Source organism: Polypterus senegalus, chromosome 11, assembly GCF_016835505.1.
Source record: "Polypterus senegalus isolate Bchr_013 chromosome 11, ASM1683550v1, whole genome shotgun sequence".
NCBI classification, from domain to species: domain Eukaryota; kingdom Metazoa; phylum Chordata; class Cladistia; order Polypteriformes; family Polypteridae; genus Polypterus; species Polypterus senegalus.
The window spans coordinates 85,087,117-85,110,269 of record NC_053164.1 but is presented as its reverse complement, the minus strand read 5'-3'; positions in this window follow the sequence as shown (position 1 = coordinate 85,110,269).

The following is a 23,153-nucleotide window of genomic DNA, read 5'->3' as shown; positions in this document are numbered from 1 at the left end:
CAGCTAAGGGGATAGATTTATAGATAGATAGGAAGGAAAGGCACTATATGATAGGCAGACAGGGAAGCTGCTATATAATAATAAAATTAGTGTTATTACTATATAGATAGACAGGGAGTTCAGGCAGGCAGGCAGAGTGGCGAAGGTTAAAAAGAAAAAAAAAGTAGCACTTTCTTTCCAATGGGGAATTGAACTCAGGTCTTTGAGGCATGGCAAGACCTGCTGCCATCTGAGTTAGCAAATCCTGCTGCTAAGCCACAGAAGCTGTTGTATCTTTCTTGAACCTTTTGTGAAAGTGTTTATTTGATGTTTGGACTTCATGTTTCACACAGTCTATAGTTTATGACTACATTTTGTTATATTTATTACTAAAATATGAAAAAGTTTCTGTTTTAACAATGTGTTTACACAGATTACTGTAGAAACGGAACACACATGAAATGTGTGTGTTCCAAATAACGATCTATTATTTCCACTCTAAAACTCCACTTCACTCCCAGTTCGTGTACCTTCTAAGTCAGTGGGGGATGGAATAAGCCGGCTGCTTGCTGCTTGTCGTTATCAGCACATTTAGATGACAAAGGACGCTGGCAGAGTGGTGTGAATGGATATAAGAAGCAATTTAAGGTGGGACGGATCTACAAGTTTTTTCGTAGGCTCTGGTAATTCTAGTGTTAAAGGCCTGGATCTTGGTTTTTATCCAGGACACTCGCAAGCCCAGGCACTGAGACTTCTCACTCAGTCTCTCGAGCACCCCAATCAGAGCCTCCATTGACTCAGCAAAGATCACAGCATCATCAGCAAAGTCAAAATCCGTGAATATTTCTTCACCAACAGATGCCGTTCAGCCGCTGGACTCCACGACCTTGCCCAACACCCAGTCCATACAAGCATTGAAAAGAGTAGGAGCAAGAACACAACCCCTGATGAACCCCAGAATCAAATGGGAAAAACACAGAGATTTTGCCACCACTCTGCACAGCACTTACAGAACCAGTGTATAGGCCAGCCATTATATCCAGCAACCTCGAGGGGATCCCGTGAACTGTCAGGATGTCCCACAGGGCAGCTTGATCAACTAAGTCGTACAGTTTACGAAAAACCCTCAGTGCTAGGATGCAGTCGATGGTAGACTTCTTAGGTGTAAAACCAGACTGTTTCGGTCGCTGGTAGGTGAGCAAGTGATCACAGATCCTATTGATGACGACCCTAGCAAGGACCTTACCCGGCACAGAGAGCACAGTTATCCCCCTGTAGTTGCCGTAATCCAAGCGATCACCCTTCCCTTTCCAGATAGGGATGACAAGTCCCATTTTCCAGTCAGTTGGGATGATGCCAGTATCCCAAACGGATACAAAGATTGCTTGCAACGCCAGGAGGACAGCTTTACCACCAGCCTGGAGAAGTTCACCCCAGATACCACAGATCCTTGCAGCCTTTACTTCCATCAGCTGGTTCACCACCTGTGCAATCTCCGTGAGACTGGGTGGTTCACAGCTAATTGAAAGATCAGCCTCAAGAACAATTGAACAAAGTAGCCAGCCCAGCGGGTCACAACTGCAGTGTCATCCATAAGGACTGTTCCATCAGCCGCCCTGACTGCAACTCTCTGAGGAACAGATTCAGATGTGCATAATGCTTTGATTCCTCTGTAAGCAGGACGTGGGTCGCTAGACCACAGATGGTGTGTCACTTGCTCACAGATTCCTCTAACAAATGCCTCTTTATCTGCCCTCAGAGCCCTTGCAGCCATCCTTCTCAGTTCCCGGTACAGATCAGAGTTGCCATTGAGCCATGCACTGCGACTCCTCTTGATGATATCCAGGTGCCTTGCAAGATGAAACACCTCCTTCTGGGAACACCGGTAACACCAACACAATCCTCAGCAACCTTCAGGGTTTTGTCACAGAAGGTCTCCCATATCACATTAGGATCGGCAGTCGCACGCCAATCTGCAGTTTCCTCACACAAACTGTTTGCATACTCATTAGATACAGCCTGGTCTTGGAGTCTGGCCAAGTCCAGGCTAATTTTCCTAGTAGGTGGTAGCCTGCTGGACCTAAGCTGGATCCTAAGAGTAGCAACAACAAGTCTGTGGTCAGAATTCACAAACTGGACACTTCTGTAAACCCTGAAGTTTTACAAGAGCCTTCACCGCACAGGATCCAGCGATTCGCAGCCCCTGACCTTTTACAAAGTCAAGGAACATGGAGCCACTTTCACCACGGGTCACCAGACCCATGGGGACCAAGACAATCCTCACAACCAGCCCTGTCAGTGCCATTAGCTGTAATGAAATCACCCATGACCAGAGGAGTGTCACCTCGTGGGCACCCATCTAGCGAGGCTGCAAATAAAATGTCTCCCTCGCCGATACGTCACTCACCGTGGTCGGAACATACATTGAGACAACAGACAAGGCAGCGAGGGAGTGCCATAATCTAAGTCTCATAATTAGCTCGTTGAAAGGAGTGACATTGGACACCATCAGAAGGAGCCAATCCCCTACAGCAACAGCTACTCCCAGAGAATGACAGTCATACGAAGGACATGTAATAAATCTGCCTCACTACAACAGTGGACACTAGACATACATTTCCTGCTGTATTTATGTTGACATGTAATGGTATTTAATGCTTCTGTAACAACATCTAATTGAAAAAATACAGCATTTCTGGTTTGTTTTCTGGGAGTAAACATAAGGCTAAGGACGTTAATTTGGTATATATAAATATGCCTAGTAGACCAAATATTAAGAACATCAAACCCAAAATGAAAAATAATACACAATATAATGTGGCTTTCTATCATCAAAAGAATGCTTTTCAGGTCTGCCACTATAGGCCATACTGGGTATTTGTTTTCAGGCATGTTGTCAGTCAGTTTTATGTAACCTTAATTGAGACTCAACAAATATAAACAGCTGACTGAATCCTTGGGCAGGCACTGTCTATGAGTTTTACATGTTTTGGGTATTAATCAGAATCAATTTATATCTGCTATTACAGCCCATATTACTGCCAGTTAGAAAATTGTTTGAGTCTATTATGTACTGAGAATTGGATCATCTGTAAATGCTAACTGGGATAGTCAGCCGTTTTATACAGCTTACCTGAATACAAGGGCAGAGATTTAAAAGTCCAGACATCTGGTCACCCTACTTTTTTTGGCTTGATAATTAAATGATTGTTATATAAATGCACAATTAAACTTAACTTACTACATGGCAGGTAAACCTGATGGGTGATGTGACTGGAAAGAAATCATGTTTTTTTCATACTTGTATTTTAATTAATAGATGTTGGGAACTAGGAGCCCCAAGCAACTCTATATAAGTCTCAAAACACTTTCAAAAATGGCCATTAGAGAGGGAACTCCCGCTGAAAACTCTCACTAGACACAAGAGGGCCTTGTAAAATCTTTATATATTAAAAAGATTTACTCTTCACAAAGAATGTTTTCCAATCACAATGAAACTCCAAGTAAAAATGGAATTTCCTATAAGAAGAAGGCAACCCAAATCGATTAAGTCCCAATAGCAAGGTCAAAACTCAGAGGAGAAGGTCTAAATAATCCAAAACAATCACAAAGTGCATCAAATTTTTAAAAAGCAGAAGAACTCACCACATGCAAGATTTCTAGGGAAGAAGGCAGTTCCTGTTGGTGACTGGCGGATGGCCCCACTTCTTGGGAGACCACCAACAACACACATGGAACATAAAATAGGCTTAGATACAGATACATAAAACATAAAGAATACTGAAAATCATAAATAAAGGAAATATTAACAGAAATATAGCAAACGTACAACAAAGACATAAGCATTTGAACCCTAGCAAGGGAAGGAGCCCTGGCTGAGATATTACAATATAGTGTTTATTAATTACTTTTCATTTGTTTGTATATTAAGAATTTATGTATTAGTTTTGTCTTCTGCCCTGCCCACTTTATAGAAAGGCTGGGCCATTTGATGATGATGCTGGGGGATTACCTCGGCTGTATAAAAGGACAAGGTGCAGTGTACACTGAAGCTTCAACATTGTGTTTTGTAGTTTATTATTCCTGTCTTCTCATTTTTGGTTATTGGATTTACTGGTTTTTGACCCCTGCATTTGTCTAAGGTACTTTTAGTTTTCTGATTTTTAAATATGTGTTCACCTTTAGGAAAGCCAAAAACTCTTTTTACTCAGTTTTTCTGACTGCCTTTTTTGCACTTCTCTTTTTGGATTCTTCGATAAATTCTTTAAATGTTAAGCACATTGTTGTGGTTGTTCTACAGGCCAAAAGTTTATTATTTTCCTTTCTTCCATTTTGAAGCTTTGAAGTTTAAAAAGACTTAGCCACATTTTTAACCTGTCTGGGTTTGTTATTTGAGTTTGGGGTTGGCTGCTTGGGGTGAAGCCTATTTGTGGATTCAGACCTATAGGGAAGGCAGGTGTGTTGTTTTGTTTTAAGGAATGCACCTATTTGACAGACCAGGCCAACAGTTACAAAAGAGATATCACTAAAATGATTTATAAAAATAATCAATGTTAAAAACTATCTTGAGCTAGCCATGGGAAAACACACTGGTTATCCATTTGCTTTTCTTTGGCATAGGGCTGTGAGATTTGAAAGCAGTGGTGATCATAGGGTCCTAAACGTTAATCCCACAGTTCCAAAACCACTAGTTATGAAGGAAATTGAACATGTTTGAGTACCTGCTATAAGCTTAAAGCCCCTGTCATCCAGCAGTTTATGTCTTTGACCCTGCTTTACCCTTCAAAAAATGCCTTCAATTTTGACAACCACTGGGCTCCCCAGCCTGAACTTTAGACATCAATAAAAGTCTATAGGCCAAATCAATGTTAAAAAGCTGTTATCTTATTTATTTAGGCAGACAACAAAATATAAGACAATTATATGGGTGTGAACGTAAAATGCAAAAAGTTAACTTCTTTTCTATTTAATATAAAATAAATGTAGCCTTTACAGTGTAGTCTAAGTAAAATAAATAAGATTGATCTTACAGTGCTTTTACAGTACAGTGATCTCTTTTTGTCATCTAATAATGTCTATTCAACAATCCTCCAGTCTTTTTATTGACAAAGGATGTATTAATCCTTTTTTTCTGTTTTTCAACAATGTTTACCCCTCAAATGAACATTGTGCTTATAGCCTATTTTTCTTCTCTGCTTACTTTTTCATCCTTAAAATGGATGGATGGTATTTCTGATTATTTTAATTACTTTTTCTTACTTATGTAGAACTGACTGGTATCATCCATTTTGCTATGCTTTGACACTCAAAAACTTTGCTATAAAGCAAACTACCAGACACTCTTAATTCCAGCAAGAATGTTGGTTTTCTCTCTATAGAGTTTTTTTGGAATGCAGCCTCTAGGCCTTATCTGATAAAATGGTCAATCAGAAATTGACACCTTGAGATATCTCTACACTTCACCATCTAAATACTTGATCAGGGTCAAAAAAACAGCTATAACTCAATAATGGGAAACACTGATGGAAAAAACTTTGTACCAATTATCAAGCAAAAAGTTGAGCTTATGTGCACTCAAGAAACTAATGTCAAAATGGCTACTTCTTCCTTTTAAAGTTGTGCTCTCTCTACACACTCACTGCATGGAATCTGGTCCTAACTTCTGCTCATAGTAGGAACCCTATTGCCTAGTGTGGTCCTAACAAAGTATATTGTGATCCCTTTTATTCTGAAGGTTAACCTGGTGCTGGATTGGAAGAGTGGAAGACTTGACTCTGTTTTGCTAAAGATGGGAGATGACTGATCACCAGCTGCCCAGCAGGCGTTATAAAAACTTCAAAAGTGAAAAATGCTGTATCACCTACAACCGGAAGGTACAATCATGGCAAAAACAGAAAAAAATGGAAAGTGAGCATTAGATCTTTCCACGTGTACTGGAGAAAGATGATCAGGCAAGAAACAAAGCAATTACCTTCACCAACCCATCAGTATACTTACTTTGATTCTGAGAAATATGAATTGTAACTTAGTACTTAGGATAAAGCTAGCTAATCTATTATGGTATTGGTATCACTGTAACTAGAAAGTATTAGCATACGTGAAAAATAAGTTTTTAGCTGTTGTAGGTTTCTCTCCCTAAACACAGAAGGAGTTTCAGAGCTACATCTTATACACACACAAGTGTATTTTGGGAACAAATGCAGACTGGCTATGAGTAAATCAATATCACCTTCATGGTGCAGGTATTAGAAACGTTATAACTGGTTAAAGAAATTAACCATCTTGACTACATGAATTAAAAGGTCAGAATTCATAAATTATTTGTCTTCTTCTATAGCAGAGGAAAAGTTCTATCAAAGCCAAGAGATAGAATTAATAAGTTATGTGCCATTTACTTGCATATATCCACCTTCCATTATCCTTGTGCTATAAACAAATTGTATTATTTGGTTTATTGAAGAAAGTGTGTTTGGGTGTTTTGATGAAAAATAGTCCACATCCAGGGGGTGGTCATAGAATACTGTATAATGACAACTTTAAACTGGCTGCACTGTCCTTGCTGCCAAATGCTTCTTTTCAGTCAGTAGCTATAAAAATGTATTATTTAGCAATGATTTTTTAGTTACTTTAGTTACTACTTTATTGACTTCGTTGTGTTCACTTTCTCCAAATGTTAACCTGGTGGGTGATTTTAACATTCATGTAGATAATATTAACTGCCCATCTACAAAGGATTATGTCTTGCTTTGATAGTTTTGGTATACAACAATTTGTTATCACTAGAATCCCATAAGCCTATGAAAAAAGTTGTAATGCTGGGCCACCTTAAATTCCTTCGCACCTCTCCATCAGCATCTTTGTTTTGCAAATGTGTCAATCAGTACAAGCAGCAAGCCTCCTGTTATCCCATACCCCACCAATGCAGCTGAAGTTCTCTCAGCTCAACTCTGTTTATTTGGGTGTGAGGTGCCTGAAGTTGTATAGTGTAAATAATATATTGTTATTTGGGATACATACATTTCATGTGTGTTCTGTGTCTATAATGATCTGGATAAATGTAGGATGACAGGAAATGTGAGGCAAGAAATATTGAACACATAACTGAAACAGAAACTTTTTCCATGTTATAGTAAAAATTAATAACATGCTGATGTGAATTGTATAATGTGGAAGACTGAAGATCAAATATCAGATACTTTCACAAAAGTTCTAACAAAAAAAGTGCACCTTTATTCAAGAATATAACCAAAGAAAACGAAATTATTCAATTTATATGTTGCTGTCAATATGTAAAAAACAAAGCCTATTTATTAATTGCAAGGGTGGGTTAGAGGTAAGAATGGCTGCCTTATCAAGAAGTTGCGGGTTTGAGCCTGGGTCTTTCCAGCATTTTCCATTTTTATTGGTGAGCTACTATTATTATTACTATTACATAATAAAAACATACATTTGATTTGAGTCTATAACACCCAGTGTAAATTTTGGCTACTTGTAAAAGTTTTTTTTTTATTCAGTTTTATTCTCTCAGTCACATTCATGTGGTACAATGAATTTGTCTTTCCATCTCTGAGTTGATGCTGTTTATCTCCATTCTTTTCACAAGAGCAGCAATGACCACAGTTGGTGCTGTGATTGATGCCTGAGGGCTGTTCCACGAAGCGAGCTTATAAAATCGAGGATTATTTGTAATAGCCTCGCTTGAGTTAGCCTAACAGTTCACTTCAGGCTCATTGAGTTCCACGAACAAAATTCAGGTGTATTTAATCTCCGCTAATTCAAGTCAAGCTTGATAAGCAAGGCTCGTGCGCGTCCACGCGATATAAAAGGCAGCCTTGTTAATCGATGCTGGATAAGTAAGAATGGAAACTAAGGAAAGAGCTGCGTTTTTTTCGCAGGCGGAGCAAGAATTATTATTACAAGCCTATGAGGACTACAAAGCTATAATAACTAGAAAGGGGACCACGAGCTGTATTATCAAAGCTCATGAGGCTGCATGGCAGAAAATAGCTGACAAGTTAAATGCGTAAGAACATGATTTTAGTAACTTTTGTGTTAAGGATGTCAAACTATTTAACAACTAAATGAGAACAGTTTCAAGCCTTCAAAATGTATAGTCATTAAAATTTCCTTTTACATATGCATTTAGTTACCAGTTGTAAGGTACTTTAAGGTTATTTTAACAAATTGATAAACAGGACAGCATGTTAATTATATGGGTTCATCTTGGATAAAAAGTGATATATAATTGTAATTATTAATATAATTATTAATAATGCTTGGTTTCAGGAGCAACATGAGTGGAACGAAAAGGTCCTGGCAGCAAGTGAAGAATGCGTCATTATTGGCATACGCTCCTGCTGCAGTATTGCCACATTATGCAAAACTGCACAGGCTACTACAATGTCACACGCTCTGTCTGGTGTAACTCTGAGATGCCACAGGCAGTTAAACCTGGATTTTAACTGTCCAAATGTCATTTCAATGCGTGCCCTTGTCTTACAATGGGCATGGTTGAAATGTCTTTCTGCTTGTGTTGCAGGATCTGTATATGGTATGAGAAGAAACGGTAGACATGGGTATCCTCTGTCACCAAGCAGCACACCAGGAAAAATTCCTATAATGGAAAGTAGACACATTAGACTGTAGTATAATAAACTATAGTATATTTGTGAATTTTAGTTGACTTGCCTTGTCTGAGGCTTTGAGCCAGTGAAGACTCACGAAAAATTCTGGCATCATGTACTGATCCTGGCCATTTTGCCACAATGTTTGAAATTAGATGTTCAGCAGTGCATACCATCTGAAACATTTTAGGAAATGGTAATGACATACATTGCTAATGTTGGACGACTACACTTTCACCTCTTGTATATAAATGTGAGATATTATCAGTACTTACCTGTACATTAATACTGTGATATGATTTGCGGTTTATGTAATCAGGCTCTGTTGGACCTGCTGGAGCCTTTATCCTCACGTGTGTACAGTCAATGGCTCCAATGACGTTAGGAAAGCCTGACAAATTAAATTCAGTTACTTATCAGGTAATGATTTATGTGCTGTAAATGAGTAGATGTTTAAAGATTAAGCACCATTAATTCCAAAGAAAGTTTCCTTAATGGCAAGAATTCCTCGGTGGCCAGGAAAGGTAATGAATATATTTAAAAGGACTTTAATGCAACGCAAACCTTCCTGATTTCACGGCACACTGTAGCTTTGCTTAAATGTTCAGCATCCCCCACACTGTACAGAAATGAACCACTGGCAAAATAACGCAAAGCGATACACAAAGACTGTGCAACCGTAAGGGCTTTAGAGCGGCGTGTGTTTTTAGAAATGTAAGGTTCTAATAACTGACACAAATATGCAATACTGTGTCTACTAAATCTATAGCCTCGTATAAATAATCATCCAAAATGCAACGGATCTATCCTGGGCCGAAGTAATTGTGGAACCTGTTGCCTTAAAGCTCTACGAATGAGCCTCGCTCCTTCATCAACTGGATTATGAATAAATGGGCACGCCATGGTTATTCATGTAAAAGCCTTCAATGCACTCCTTGTCATTTTATACTTTCTAAGTAATTAGAATCGGCTGCATGTAATCTGTAATAATTTTATATTGGAGGGTCGATGTGTGCGAAAGAGGGAGTGAACAGCAGCAGAATAATCCCAGCCCCGCAGAATGTCGTGCTGTGACATCACATGGCTTGTCCAATCATATTCATCAAGCTAAGCTAAGCTTCACAACTAACCTGCCACGGAGCAGGCTTGTCCAAGAGCACATGTTGGCATAGTAATTAAGCGGAGCTTCAGGTTAGCCTCGTTCGTGGAACCGAATTTCGAGAAATTAAGCCGGGATTATCGAAATAAGCCTGGATTTTGAGGTTAGCTCACTTCGTGGAACAGCCCCCTGGTCAGAACTATTTGTTGTACCAACATTCAAAGATATGATTCCCTGTGACCGCTATCAGACTATCGTGCGGCATTGACAACAAAGACACCCATGCAGAACGTGTGAAAAATGACAAGATTTGCATGTGCATGTGCACGTGCAATGCTACTCCTATAAGGAAAACATTCCAGTCAATCCATGGGAGAAAGACTTTTCAAGACTCTGGTCATAAAACTGTTTCTGGAGAAAGGCAGAACTGTAACAACAGACAGCTTCTTCACGTTGCCTTTGCTGGATCATAAACTGCTGCACTGGAACACAACTCTGCTTGGCATCATGAAAGTGGAACTTCCACTTGCAGTTCAAGTCATTAACTATGCGTGCAATTCTCCATGCTAGTGTTTAGATCTGTCAGGGCCATGCTGACGGCATATGCACCCAAAAAGAAGAGTTCTGTCTGCTTTCCCAGCCCCATGCACCATAACGTGGAGATCAGGCAAGACAGGAAAAAAATAGCATGTTCAAATGACATAGCATTTTCAAATAACTGCGTTTTCATGCATGGATGTGTTTGTGCGTGCATGAGAGAGGCAGAGACAGATTTAATATCATTCAAGTGGTTACTGGAATATAAAATAAACACTATTGCAAAGGTATAATGAAACAAGTCTGCTTTTATTCAAGAATAAAAAAAAAAAAAAAATCAAATAACAACAAGATACTTAGAGACTCAAAGCAAATGTATGTTTTTAATATATAATAGTAATATTAACAGAAGCTCACTGCTCTAAACAGAAAATGCAGGGAAGACCCTGGATCAAACCCAGAACCTCTTGATTTAGAAGTTGCTGTTCTTACTGCTACACCAGCCATGCAATTGGAATTTGGGCTTTGGTTTTTACATATTGTCAACAACATGTAAATTGAATAATCTATTTTTCTTCAGTTATATTTTTAAAGGCACACTTGCTTTGTTGTACCTTTTGTGAAAGTGTATATTTGATATTTGGACTTCAGTCTTCACACATTATACACTTCACATCTGCATTTTATCATTATTATAACATGAAAAAAATTTCTGTTTTAGTTACGTGTTCAACATTTCTTGTCTCACATTTCCTGTCATCCTACATTTATCTAGATTGTTTTAAACATGGAACACACATGAAATATATGTATTCCAAATAACGGTATATTATTTATCCTATACAACTCCAGGCACCTCACTCCCACATAAATAGACTTGAGCTGGGAGAATTTTCTGTCCAACTTCAGCTGCTTCGGTGGGCAGGATGGGATAGCAGGCTGCTTGCTGCTTGAGCTGATTGACACATTTGAAAACCAAAGACAATGATGGAGAGATGCAAAGGAGTGGTCCGGGATTATGACTTTTTTTTGTAGGCTCCAGGGATTCTAATGTTAATTTCTCAACTCACTCCAGAGGCCACATTCTTGATCTTGTATGCTGCTATGGCATTGCCCCAAGTAATTGTAATACATCTGATTTATTTCTATCTGACCATAAATTAGTTTCATTTAGTGTTAATCTGCCATTTTTCAAATTTAAACAACACTATATGTGTTATCATAACATAAAAAATATAAATATCTCTGCCTTGACTACGGCAATTGATAACCTTACCCACAATGAAAATTTACCTACTCCAGATTAATTGTTTTTTTACTACAATGACAGACTCCAGACTGTTCTCTTTACATACTCTGCTCCCTGGTTTTCTACTGAGCGTTGGCAGCTTAAAATAAATAGCTGTTGCTTAGAATATCTTTTTAAAAAACTGGACTCACTGTGCACCTACAAATATATCGCTAGCACATTTGTCAGTACAAAGATGCGTTAACTGCAGCTAAAACTGCTTATTACTCTAAACAAACCATGTCTGATAGTAACAAAAGAATTTTGTTTTCCACTATTAACAGAAGTCTGGCTCCTCATAATATAATTCCATCTCATATTTGTTGCACTGCTACATGTGATGCATTCTTGACCTTTTTTTAAAACCAAAATTGATAATATATTTTATAGGCGGAGTGCTACTCCGAGGCTAAGGATCTACACTGGCAATCAGAAGGTTGCCGGTTCGAATCCCGTAAATGCCAAAGGGTACTCTGGGGCCTCATGTATAACACCGAAAGCCGAAATGTGCTTGCGCACAGAAAAATCCAGATGCAGGAATCTATGCGTACTCCAACTGCCACGTTCTTCCGCTACCTAAATCCCGATCAGCGTGAAAACTAACGCTCGTGCACGCGCTTCATGTAACGCCCCAACTCCACCAAGAATTACACCTCTTTGAATATGCAAATCAATATAAATCGCCCTTATGCTCAGCATTCTGTGAAAAAAGAATGGAAAAAACACGGGGGAAAATATAAGAATTTCAGCGAATACCAAGTGGAGGCAAAGGAAAAACATGCTATTTGTTCAAATAAACCGTGGTATAATCAACAAAAGGAAAGTTGATTGAGTGACATATCGTGTTGGAGAAACTTGAAAGCTCATGTTCACAAAATCACACAGCGCCAGAAATAAAAAAGAAGTCACATATCAAAGTCGCCGTGAAAAGGCGAGTTGTAGCCCACTGTCTGAGTGTCATATGAAAGCTTATTAGGGTACAGAGAAAAAAAGGCACACAGTGGGGAAAAAGCACGAAATGTCAACTTCAATCTCGACATTTCCACTTTAATCACGTAGTTTATTTTGTCATTAAAGTAGAACATCATAAACTTCATCTTAAAATCGTTTAATTAACCAGTTTCTCAATTCACATCGTAATTAAAGTAGCACGTTAAATGCTTTGTTTTGTATTTGATCTTCTATGTGCTCTATGTGTGTGAATCACTACTTGCTTCTTAAACCGGCTCTCTTCCTCCAACTGAACACAGAATCCATTACATTCATAATATTACATCTCTCTGAATAACTAAAATACTGAGATGTATACGTGATATCATTTTTATAATTATTGGAGTTAAAGCACGTTATTAAACATGTGTTTCACTTCGATGAAATCATTTATTGCAGCAGTACTCAGGGGCGGCTCTAGGCTTGTGGTGGCACTGGGCAGAGGAAGAATCAGTGGCTCCTTCACCCGCCAATGTCTGTAAGGCAGCTTATGCACGGTGGATGGTCACGTCTTTTGCAGACACTGCATAGCCGACTCATGTTCATGACACAAGCATTTAACTTTTGACAAAATTGGTCGCAGCGTTTTTAGCTGTGTTGTTATTTTCTCTTTCTGTTTTATATTCAATATATATATGCGTAGCCGTCACTGCAGTTAGTACTTTTCTTTCCCCAAGTAACCGATCGCCACACAATCAGCTCTGTAATAGAAGTTAAGCCATCTGTAAGCTTAGCGCTGATTCTTCAAAACGTTTAAGGAACATTGAAATATCTTTGTACTACATGTTTAATTATTCTATCCTTCAAGACACTCCCAGTGAAAAATATAGATTATTTAAATGAAGTTAAAGTTTTATCTGTATAATTTAATAAAACATATTTTGCTGCATTTCACCTTAAAAATGATATTGTCATCATATGTAAATATGAGCTTTATTAAGTGGCTCAGGTTGTGCGATATTATAACTATAGTGCAAGTTTACAGTGGGGTGATTGTACTTACAAGTACAAACAGTTCTACAAGGTGCAATTAATTGAGTGCGTTTAAAGTTCTTGGGATGAAACTGTTTCTGAACTGTGAGGTCCGTACAGGAAAGGCTTTAAAACAGTTTGCAGTGGCTGAGACAGCGTATCCTTGAAGCTGTATACCGATAATTCTCTTTCCGATCAGCTGCTGCTGTGATTAATATTCAGATACAGTGATATAAATACTCCGAGTGGTGCAGTGAGAGTAATATAAAAAAAGATGATCCGCTGTGGCAACTTCTAACGGGAGCAGCTGAAAGAAGAAGAAGAAGAAGGTGCAGTGACAGTAACAACACTAAAGCAGTTATGGTATTTGGAATACTATGGCTGTTCCCTGGACCATTATATTGATACAAGTTAATTACAATCAGATGCGTTACAATAATAAACAATATGCGGTTAGTTTCAATGTATTTATAAAGCCGCGTCAGGAAAATAAGGTGTAACCACACAGGAACAGTAGCATTGCTTTGAAGCTGGGTGCCACTAATCCGCAAAACCGAGCGGAGAACTTGCGTACGACAAGGTATGAGGTACCGTGGAAAAGTGCTTGGCTTTACGCCAAGTGTAGGTTTTATACATCGCGATTTGAACGTGGAAAAGTTCTTATGCAACATCTTGCATCTTCAATACATTTGCCATCCAATTCTTATTTAAATATTTCAACTGAGCCTCCTTTTGTTTATCTATCAACTTTTGAATTGCCCAATGAAGGTGAAATTTCTTCTCTTATTCATAAATGTAAACGTGCCACGTGTCAGTTTGATTCCATACATACTAAACTGGTAAAAGCCTGCTTGCCTTCACTTTCTTTGCTTATAACCAAAATAATGAAACCCTCTCCGAGATCTATTTTTGTTCCTTTAGCCATCAAATCAGCTGTAATAACACCAGTTTTAAAGAAACCTGGTGCTGACCTCGAGAACTACAATAATTATCGCCCTATATCAAATCTACACTTCATTTCCAAAATTCTTGAAAAAGTAGTGGCAGCACAGATTAATGCTCATCTCACAGATAACAACCTGTTTGAGATGTTTCAGTCTAGCTTTTGTTCAAAACATAGTACTGAAACAGTCTTGGTAAAGGTCACTAATGTCCTTTTGATGGCTGATGATGCTGGGCTTTTATCAATCCTTGTGCTACTCGATCTTAGTGCTGCCTTTGATACTGTCTCCTGTCTTGTTGAATCGGTTAGCTGCCATCGGCAATACCGATACTTCTATTATATGGTTTACTTCATACCTGTCTAATCGTACTCAGTTTGTTCATCTAAAAAACTCACAATCCCTCCCAGTCACTAGTGGTGTTCAGAGGTGCTTTGCCCCTTACTGTTTAAAATATATCTACTCCCTTTAGGTGGCAGTTTTAAGAAATTTGGAATTGATTTTTATTGTTTTGCAGTCAATACTCGGCTCAGTATATCTACAAAGCCCAACTCTGTCCTTCCTCTTTCCTGCCTCAATGACTGTCTATTTGAGGTAAAATCTTTGTTTTCTCCTAATTTCCTCCAACTCAATAGCCATAAGATAGAGCTTCTCCTCATTAAAAATTTTACAATTTTTCACTTAGCATTGCTGGTGCATCAAACTATCCCTCCCCTCAGGTTAAGAGTTTAGGGTTTATCTTTGATAGTACTCTGTCTTTTGAATCCCATATCAATAATGTTACATGGTCATCCTTTTCTCATCTCCGTAGCATTGTACGCCTGTGACCCTCCCTCACACTAAATAGCAACACCATCCTTACTCATGCATTGGTCACTTCCCACATTGATTACTGTAATTATGTTCTCTTCGGTCTCCCACATAAACATCTCCATAAACTCAGAATTCAGCTGCCCATATTATAACTCAGACCTCTTCTGTGCAACACATTACCCCATCTCTTAAACAGCTTCATTGGCTTCCTGTAAAATTTTGCATTGATTTTAAAAATTTTCTACTTACCTTCAAAGCACTTTGTAACTTTGCTCCATTAAACCTCTCTGACGTCATAAATGTTTATGCACCTAACCACACTTTTAGGTCCTCTGCATCTGGTCTTCTCATCAACCCCCCTGCATGCCTGATCACCATGAGTTCCAGGGCATTTAGACATAGTGCTCTTCGTCTCTGGAACTCACTACCACAAAACATTCAGGACACAGATTCCCTTCCTATTTTCAAATCTCATCTTAACAATTGTCTATTTAGATTAGCTTACACTATATGACCTTAGGCTGTATTACTATTGCTCTATTTTCAGTTCAATAGATATATGATATATATACAGTATATGGATATATGATATATATATAGATATATGTTTTTGATTGGTTTTATGATTTTATTATCTGTATGGTGTCCTTGGGTGTTTAGAAAAGCGCCTTGAAATAAAATGTATTATTATTATTATTATTTTCCAAACTACAACAGAGAAAGGGAAAGTTATTTAACGTAGACGTTCACTGATTTATAATCTTATTTCATAAACTATGCATATGTCTTCACATTTCTGCATTTCTGCCATCTTGGCAGAAGGTGAGGCAGAGATCTTTCACACATCCTACACATATTTCTGCCCACAATTAGCAAAATGTATCAAGCTTACTATTTAATTATTTTTAAAAGCATGTTTATTTGATTGCTATTAATTTAAGAATTTCTTGACATTGCAGAGAAGAGGAAGAGGTTCACTTAACAAACTGTAAGCAAGAGAAACATTATTTTCATTGTTCATTGTTTTACATATTTCATTCAAAACAAACATCAGAAATTTCTCAATTTAGCTTAGCAAGGGCTTCTTTAATTTCTGAAAATTGTTAACTGAACTTCCAATATTTATATATTCACAAGCAGGAGTATCCGGCGTTGCCAGGGAATCTATAACGGGTGAATTTCCCAAATGAAAGACACAGAAAATAGAAATAGAAGAAACAGTTTTCTGATTGACATTTTATTGTAAGTTCCTCCGCTCTGGATTCTGTGTGCTGTGGCATTTCAGATGACCTTGAAATAGACTTTCTTGTGACATCTGAAGTGGACCTTCCAATTCTATGTCTTTTTTTCGGTGGCATGGGTATATTAATGAAATGCAGGACAATTATAATGTGTTACATGGTATTACGTACGGAATAAGCACAACAGTGAGATGAATTTACGTTATTTACAATACGTCGGAAAACGAACAAATAGCACCAGTCAGTCAGAAAGAGCAACACTGAAATCATACTGTCAGTTGGAAAGCGAGAAAATAGAACCTTAAATATAGAAAGCCAGTGAGAAAGAGTAGTACTGAAACCGTACTGGGAAAAATGGCGGGGAGGGGTGCTCTGTTTGTAAGGAGCGTCTGTGTTGAACCATGATCCCATGTAACAGATGTTGGCGATGGTAAGTACAGAGAGAAGTGACATACAATCGGTGCTACGTTTGGAGAAAATGGTGGGGGAAGATGCTGTCTCTGTTCAAACGTGCTTTGAAATACTGCACTATCAGTGCGTGTGGGAGTTGGTCACGCTTACTGGGTCATTCATGTTTTACATCTATGCGGCAGTTCCTTTTCACCTGATCAAAGTAGTTAGGCTTCTCATACTTGGAAACTTCCACCATCTCTTGGCAATTTAAAGAAACATGGGTAAAGAGTGATGCACAGAGACCAAAGCTAGCGCTAGATGGCGCCACGGTGAAGTTCTGTTACAACGTGCAGCCATCTTAAGTATGGGGGCGTGTGCCGAATGTTGTGTTGGTGGAAAGGTGCCCTGCGGTTCACCATGAACATTTTTCCAAACCAAACATACCCTATGACCTTCCCCTGGTCATAAAGGAGCCCCATGTCCAGTTTTGTGGCGATCGGACACCCAGTGCAGATTTGTATGGCGGACAAACATAAATACATTGACTCTGCTTTATATATTTGATTTTTGTGTTTTATGCCCTGAGTATCGCAAGTCTTCTGACCTAAATCAATTCTTAAGTACAGTAGCCTGCTTTCCTTTCTCTCTATTATAAAAAAAATCTTGGGAGGGAGACAAGACATGATCCTCTCGGAAGACAATTTGAGATCCCACGCGAGACATGGCAGTGAAACAACATTTAAAACAAGTTCATGAACATCTAACGTAGCAGTTGTTGGAATGCTATTGGCAGACACACTTCATGTGCTCCCAGCTCTTAACACTAGAATTACCAGAGCCTACGAAAAAACTTGAAGATCTGTCCCACCTTAAATCGTTTCTCACCTCTCCGTCAGCGTCTTTTGTCCTTTAAATGTGTTGATAAGCAGCAAGCAGATCCCCGACAAGTCCAGTTTTCTGAGTTTTAATCTCATGCTCAGTTTCTTGTTTGTATTAACTAGCACATTCTCTCCAAGTTTGATAAGGTTTTTCTACGGGTACTCCTGTTTCTGCCCTATTCCAACGATGTGTGTGTTAGACTAACTGGAGATTCTAGAATAAATGGGGCTTAGACCTATGACTGACCAGAGCTGGTTCCTATGGCCCGTGCATCACACTGAATTGGATTAAATGGGTTTTAGAATGTTATAAGTAAATAGCATATAATGCTACATCAATTAAGCAATGAAAAATTGCATATTTTAGTGAATTTAATAAATATACATGCATTTTTTTTGTAATATGACAGGAAACCAAAGTCTCAGAGAAAACCAACATGAACATGGAGGGAATGTACACACTCTACACAATCTGTGGACATGCAAGACATGAATCCCAGGCCCCTTGCACCATTAGGCAGGCAGGGCTCATTCATGTGCCCCTATGGTAACCACTTAAGGCACATTATGTTTACAAATGCTTATAACTACATAATTAATTTTAAGTAACTGAACGTTAATGTTTTATTTTTAATTTAAATATATTATGAGTTATTAAGATAATTACATTTACAGTTGCAAAAATGGGGTCTAAAACACTCTTTTACAGAAAATAAAGAGATGTGATAATACTGTGCCCACAGCCTTGCTCACAACCCTAAGTTCTGGGATAATGACAGTCATGAAAAGATGGGCTAGAGTGAGTGAGCAGGCAAGCAAGACTTGTTTAATCAGAAGAATACCAGAGTTTATTAAAACAATGACAACAAAAGCATTCAAAAGTTGAATAAACAGTGAAGTCAATAAATACTACTAAAAAAAAATCTTCTTTAAAATCTGTGCCATAAAATAAAGTGTCCTTGGGTGCAAAATAGATACTGTAGTTAAATCCAATAAGTACTTTAAAATCACTATGGTTAAGAAGGAAAGGCTTCTTTCTCTATTCTTGTCGGGAAAACGGGTTGTCAGCCACGCAGCTTGCCACATCCTGGTCCACAATGCAGACCCAGATTGCCACCTCTGTCAGTGACCTCAGTTTCCAGGGCACCACCCTTCTCTGGATGCTGACATATCTTGATCCTCCTATCTTCTGTCAGCTCCTGCGGTCTCTCATTCCCTATCGTGTCTGCTCAGCAGACATGAATTCTGCCACAGAATCTCCGCAACAGCTCTTGATCTTGTTCTCTTTGACTTATTACCAATGGCTAATGCTGCCCATTTTTCCATTCTCTCTCTCTCTCTCTCTCTCTCTCTCAGATACCTCTCTGACACGCAAACGCTATCTCATGTCACACATGTGCGCATGGGAGGCAGTCAAAGGGCTTAACTGAGGGTAACATGTCAGCTTCAGGGTTGATAAAGTGTACTAACCTCTCTTCTCTGTTTTCTACAGATCAACAGAAGGGAAACCTAATTAAACCAGCACCAACCTCCGCCCTCCTATCCAGACCATGCCCTCCTACTGACCTCACTTCCGCCATTCCCAGCACGGAACCAATTCTTTCTGCACAGCCATTTTAAAAACCCTCACCCTTTATTCCTCAGTTAGTCAACTGGGATTCAGTCTTTTGTGATTACTCTTTGCATTTAATTGTTGTTGCCTGTCAATATGTAGGATGGATCCCCCAAACCATATTTTGGCTTTTCATTCCACCACCCATCTCTATAAAGAAAACTTTTCTTCCTTCCTCTTCTACACAAACCCAGCCCTTTAAACTCCAAATCTCTTAGCTGGTGCTCTGTAATTACCATGCCACTACCACCCAAAATATAATTACTATTAAGTTAGTGCACACACTCACATGCAGATCCCTCAAAAGCACAAGCAACACTGTTGAATTTTGCTAAAATAAATTAAAGCCATTGTCATGCACACACACATAAGAAGCTGCGTAAAGACCCGACTCTCAGCGTAAAATATCGTGCCAAGGGGCAAAAGCAGAGTACTAACCTCTCTCTCTTTATTTCTGCAAAAAGAAAGAAGCAACGCCGCAGTGAATACACCTGGGGCTTCATGTATAACGCCGTGCGTAGAACTCGCACTATAACATGGCGTAAGCACAAAAGCCGAAATGTGCTTACGCACAGAAAAATCCAGATGCAGGAATCTGTGCGTACTCCAACTTCCACGTTCTTCCGCTACATAAATCCCGATCAGCGTGAAAACTAACGCTCGTGCACGCATTTTGTAACGCCCCAAATCCTCCCAGAATTACGCCTATTTGAACATGCAAATCAATATAAATCGCCCTTAAGCGCAGCCTTCTGTGAAAAGACAATGGGAAAAGCACGGGGAAAATATAAGAATTTCAGCGAATACCAAGTGGAGGCAAAGGAAAAACATACTATTTGTTCAAATAAACCGTGGTATAATCAACAAAATGAAGTTGATCGAGTGACATAGCGTGTTGGAGAAACTTGAAAGCTCACATTAACAAAATCGCACAATGCCGGAAATAAAAAAGAAGCCACATATCAAAGTTGCCGTGAAAAGAAGAGTTGTAGCCCACTGTCTGAGTGTCATATGAAAGCTTATTAGGCTACAGAGAAAATAGGCACACGGTGGGGAAAAAGCACGAAATGTCAACTTTAATCTCGAATTTTCCACTTTAATCACGTAGTTTATTTTGTCATTTAGAAGAACATTATAAACTTCATCTTAAAATCGTTTAATTAACCAGTTTCTCAAAATTACATCGTAATTAAAGTAGCACGTTAAATGCTTTGTTTTGTATTTGATCTTCTACTCGTATGTGATCTATGTGTGTGAATCACTACTTGCTTCTTAAACTGGCTCTCTTCCTCCAACTGGACACAGAGTCCATTACATTAGTGATATTACAGCTCTCTGAATAACTAAAATACTGAGATGTATACGTGATGTCATTTTCATGATGATAGGAGCTAAAGCATGTGTTTCATGAGCCTCGTGCTCATGACAAGCATTTATCTTTTGTCGAAATTTGTTGCTGCGTTTTTAGCTGTGTTGTTATTTTCTCTTTCTGTTTTATATTCAATATATATTGGCGTGGCGCCCAAGAGTCCTTGCTTTTCTTTCCCCAAGTAACCGATCGCCACACAATCAGCTCTGTAATAGAAGTTAAGCCATCTGTAAGCTTAGCGCCGATTCTTCAAAACGTTTAAGGAACATTGAAATATCTTCGTAGTACATGTTAAATTATTCTATCCTTCACGACACTCCCAGTAAAGAATATAGATTATTTAAATGAAGTTAAAGTTTTATGTGTATAATTTAACAAACATATTTTGCTGCATTTCACCTTAAAAATGATATCGTCATCATATGTAAATACGCGCTTTATAAAGTGGCTCAGGTTGTGAGATATTATAACTATAGTGCAAGTTTACAGTGGGGTGATTGTACTTATAAGTACAAACCGTTCTACAAGGAGCAATTGATTGAGTGCATTTAAAGTTCTTGGGATTAAACTGTTTCTGAACCGCGAGGTCCGTACAGGAAAGGCTTTAAAACATTTTGCAGTGGCTGAGGTAGCGTGTCCTTAAAGCTGTATACCGATAATTCTCTTTCCGATCAGCTGCTGCTGTGATTCACACTCAGATACAGTGATATAAATACTCCGAGTCGTGCAGTGAGAGTAATATGGAAAAAGATGATCCGCTGTGGCAACTCCTAACGGGAGGAGCTGAAAGAAGAAGAAGAAGAAGAAGAAGAAGAAGAAGAAGAAGAAGAAGAAGAAGTGAGAGTAACAACGCTAAAGCAGTTATGGTATTTGGAATACTATGGCTGTTCCCTGGACCATTATATTGTTACGAGTTAATTACAATCAGATGTATTACACTAATAAACAATATGCGGTTAGTTTCTGTGTATTTATAAAGCCGCGTCATGAAAATAATGAGTAATCACACAGGAACAGTAGCATTGCTTTGACGCTGGGTGCCGCCAGTCTGCAAAACCGAGCGGAGAACTTGCGTACGACAAGACATGAGGTACCGTGGAAAAGTGCGTGCCTTTACGCCAAGTGTAGGTTTTATACATCGCGATTTGAACGTGGAAAAGTTCTTACGCAACATTTCTTTGCGTACGCACCGTTTATACATGAGGCCCCTGGACTCCCTAACCATGCACTGCCACTTCCACATTCCATCCTTCCCTCCGGTCCAATTCTGATGACGCCATGACTCCCATACATCACCTCAGCTCTTTTCAAGCATTCCATCTGTGTCTTTCTGGTCCTACATCATAAAATGTCCCCTTCAATCATTACAAACTGTCTGTTATACATGTGGATGAAAACACTGACAGAATTGCAAATCTTTACATTATATGGGGCCGGAAAATCCCAGACCTTTATGTTATGTCAGTTTATTTCTTACACCATTAATAAACAAATCATTTAGGACAACCCTGAGACTTCTCTAATGGTTGTTAGCATTGCTGTTGGAGCCAGCACAAAGGGTCTGAATTCAACTCTCGATTGTTGTCTCTGTGGAGGTCACATATTCACATCTTGTCTGTGAGGATTATCCTCCCACATTTCTAAAGAAGTGCACATCAGGTTAGTTTGCGATTTTACAAAGGTCCCAACATAAGTGTGTGCATGAGTGGTCCCTGTAATGTATTTGCCAGAATAGACTAAGCCATCCACAAACTATGACCCTGAATTGGAGTAGGCATATCTGAGACTGCTGTTTTATATTAAAAATAAAACAGGAAGGCATTTGACAAATCATTACATAGAGAAGACATAATTTTGTAGAAACAACTATGTTGTAAAGCCATGCCTTAATTGCATACCTCTGGGGTGATGTGCTTTAGAAAACGTTTACGGTCACTCAGTAAAAGGTATACGAATACATGTGCTAAGGGTAGGCAAGCTTCACAGAGGGAAAGAGTATATAAATTTTTCACATGCAACAAGTATGTTTTCAGTGATTCCCGATTTCTTCTTTGTAGTTTCTGCCAATCATATGCCCTTGCTGTGAGACCCAGGCCAAGGCAGAGCACTTACCAAAGAACCTTTTGCATTTCTTCAGCTCGAGTCTTGCCCCTAAAGGCTAATGACAAAACACTGTATGGAGATATATGCTGGCATCCTGCTCACAGCTATGACCTCCCCCAGGCTCTCCCCATTTGTTTGGTCCATTTATTTTGTTTGTGCAGCAGGATCTTTGACAGATGCCTAAACATTTTTTTCCCTCCTGGCAGGAGCTTCCTTGTATCACACTGGAGTATGAGCGTTCATGTAAAGAAAGACTGCAGAGAAAGGACTTAGAATTCTTATGCTTTACTTTGCTTCACTGTTCCAGAAACACC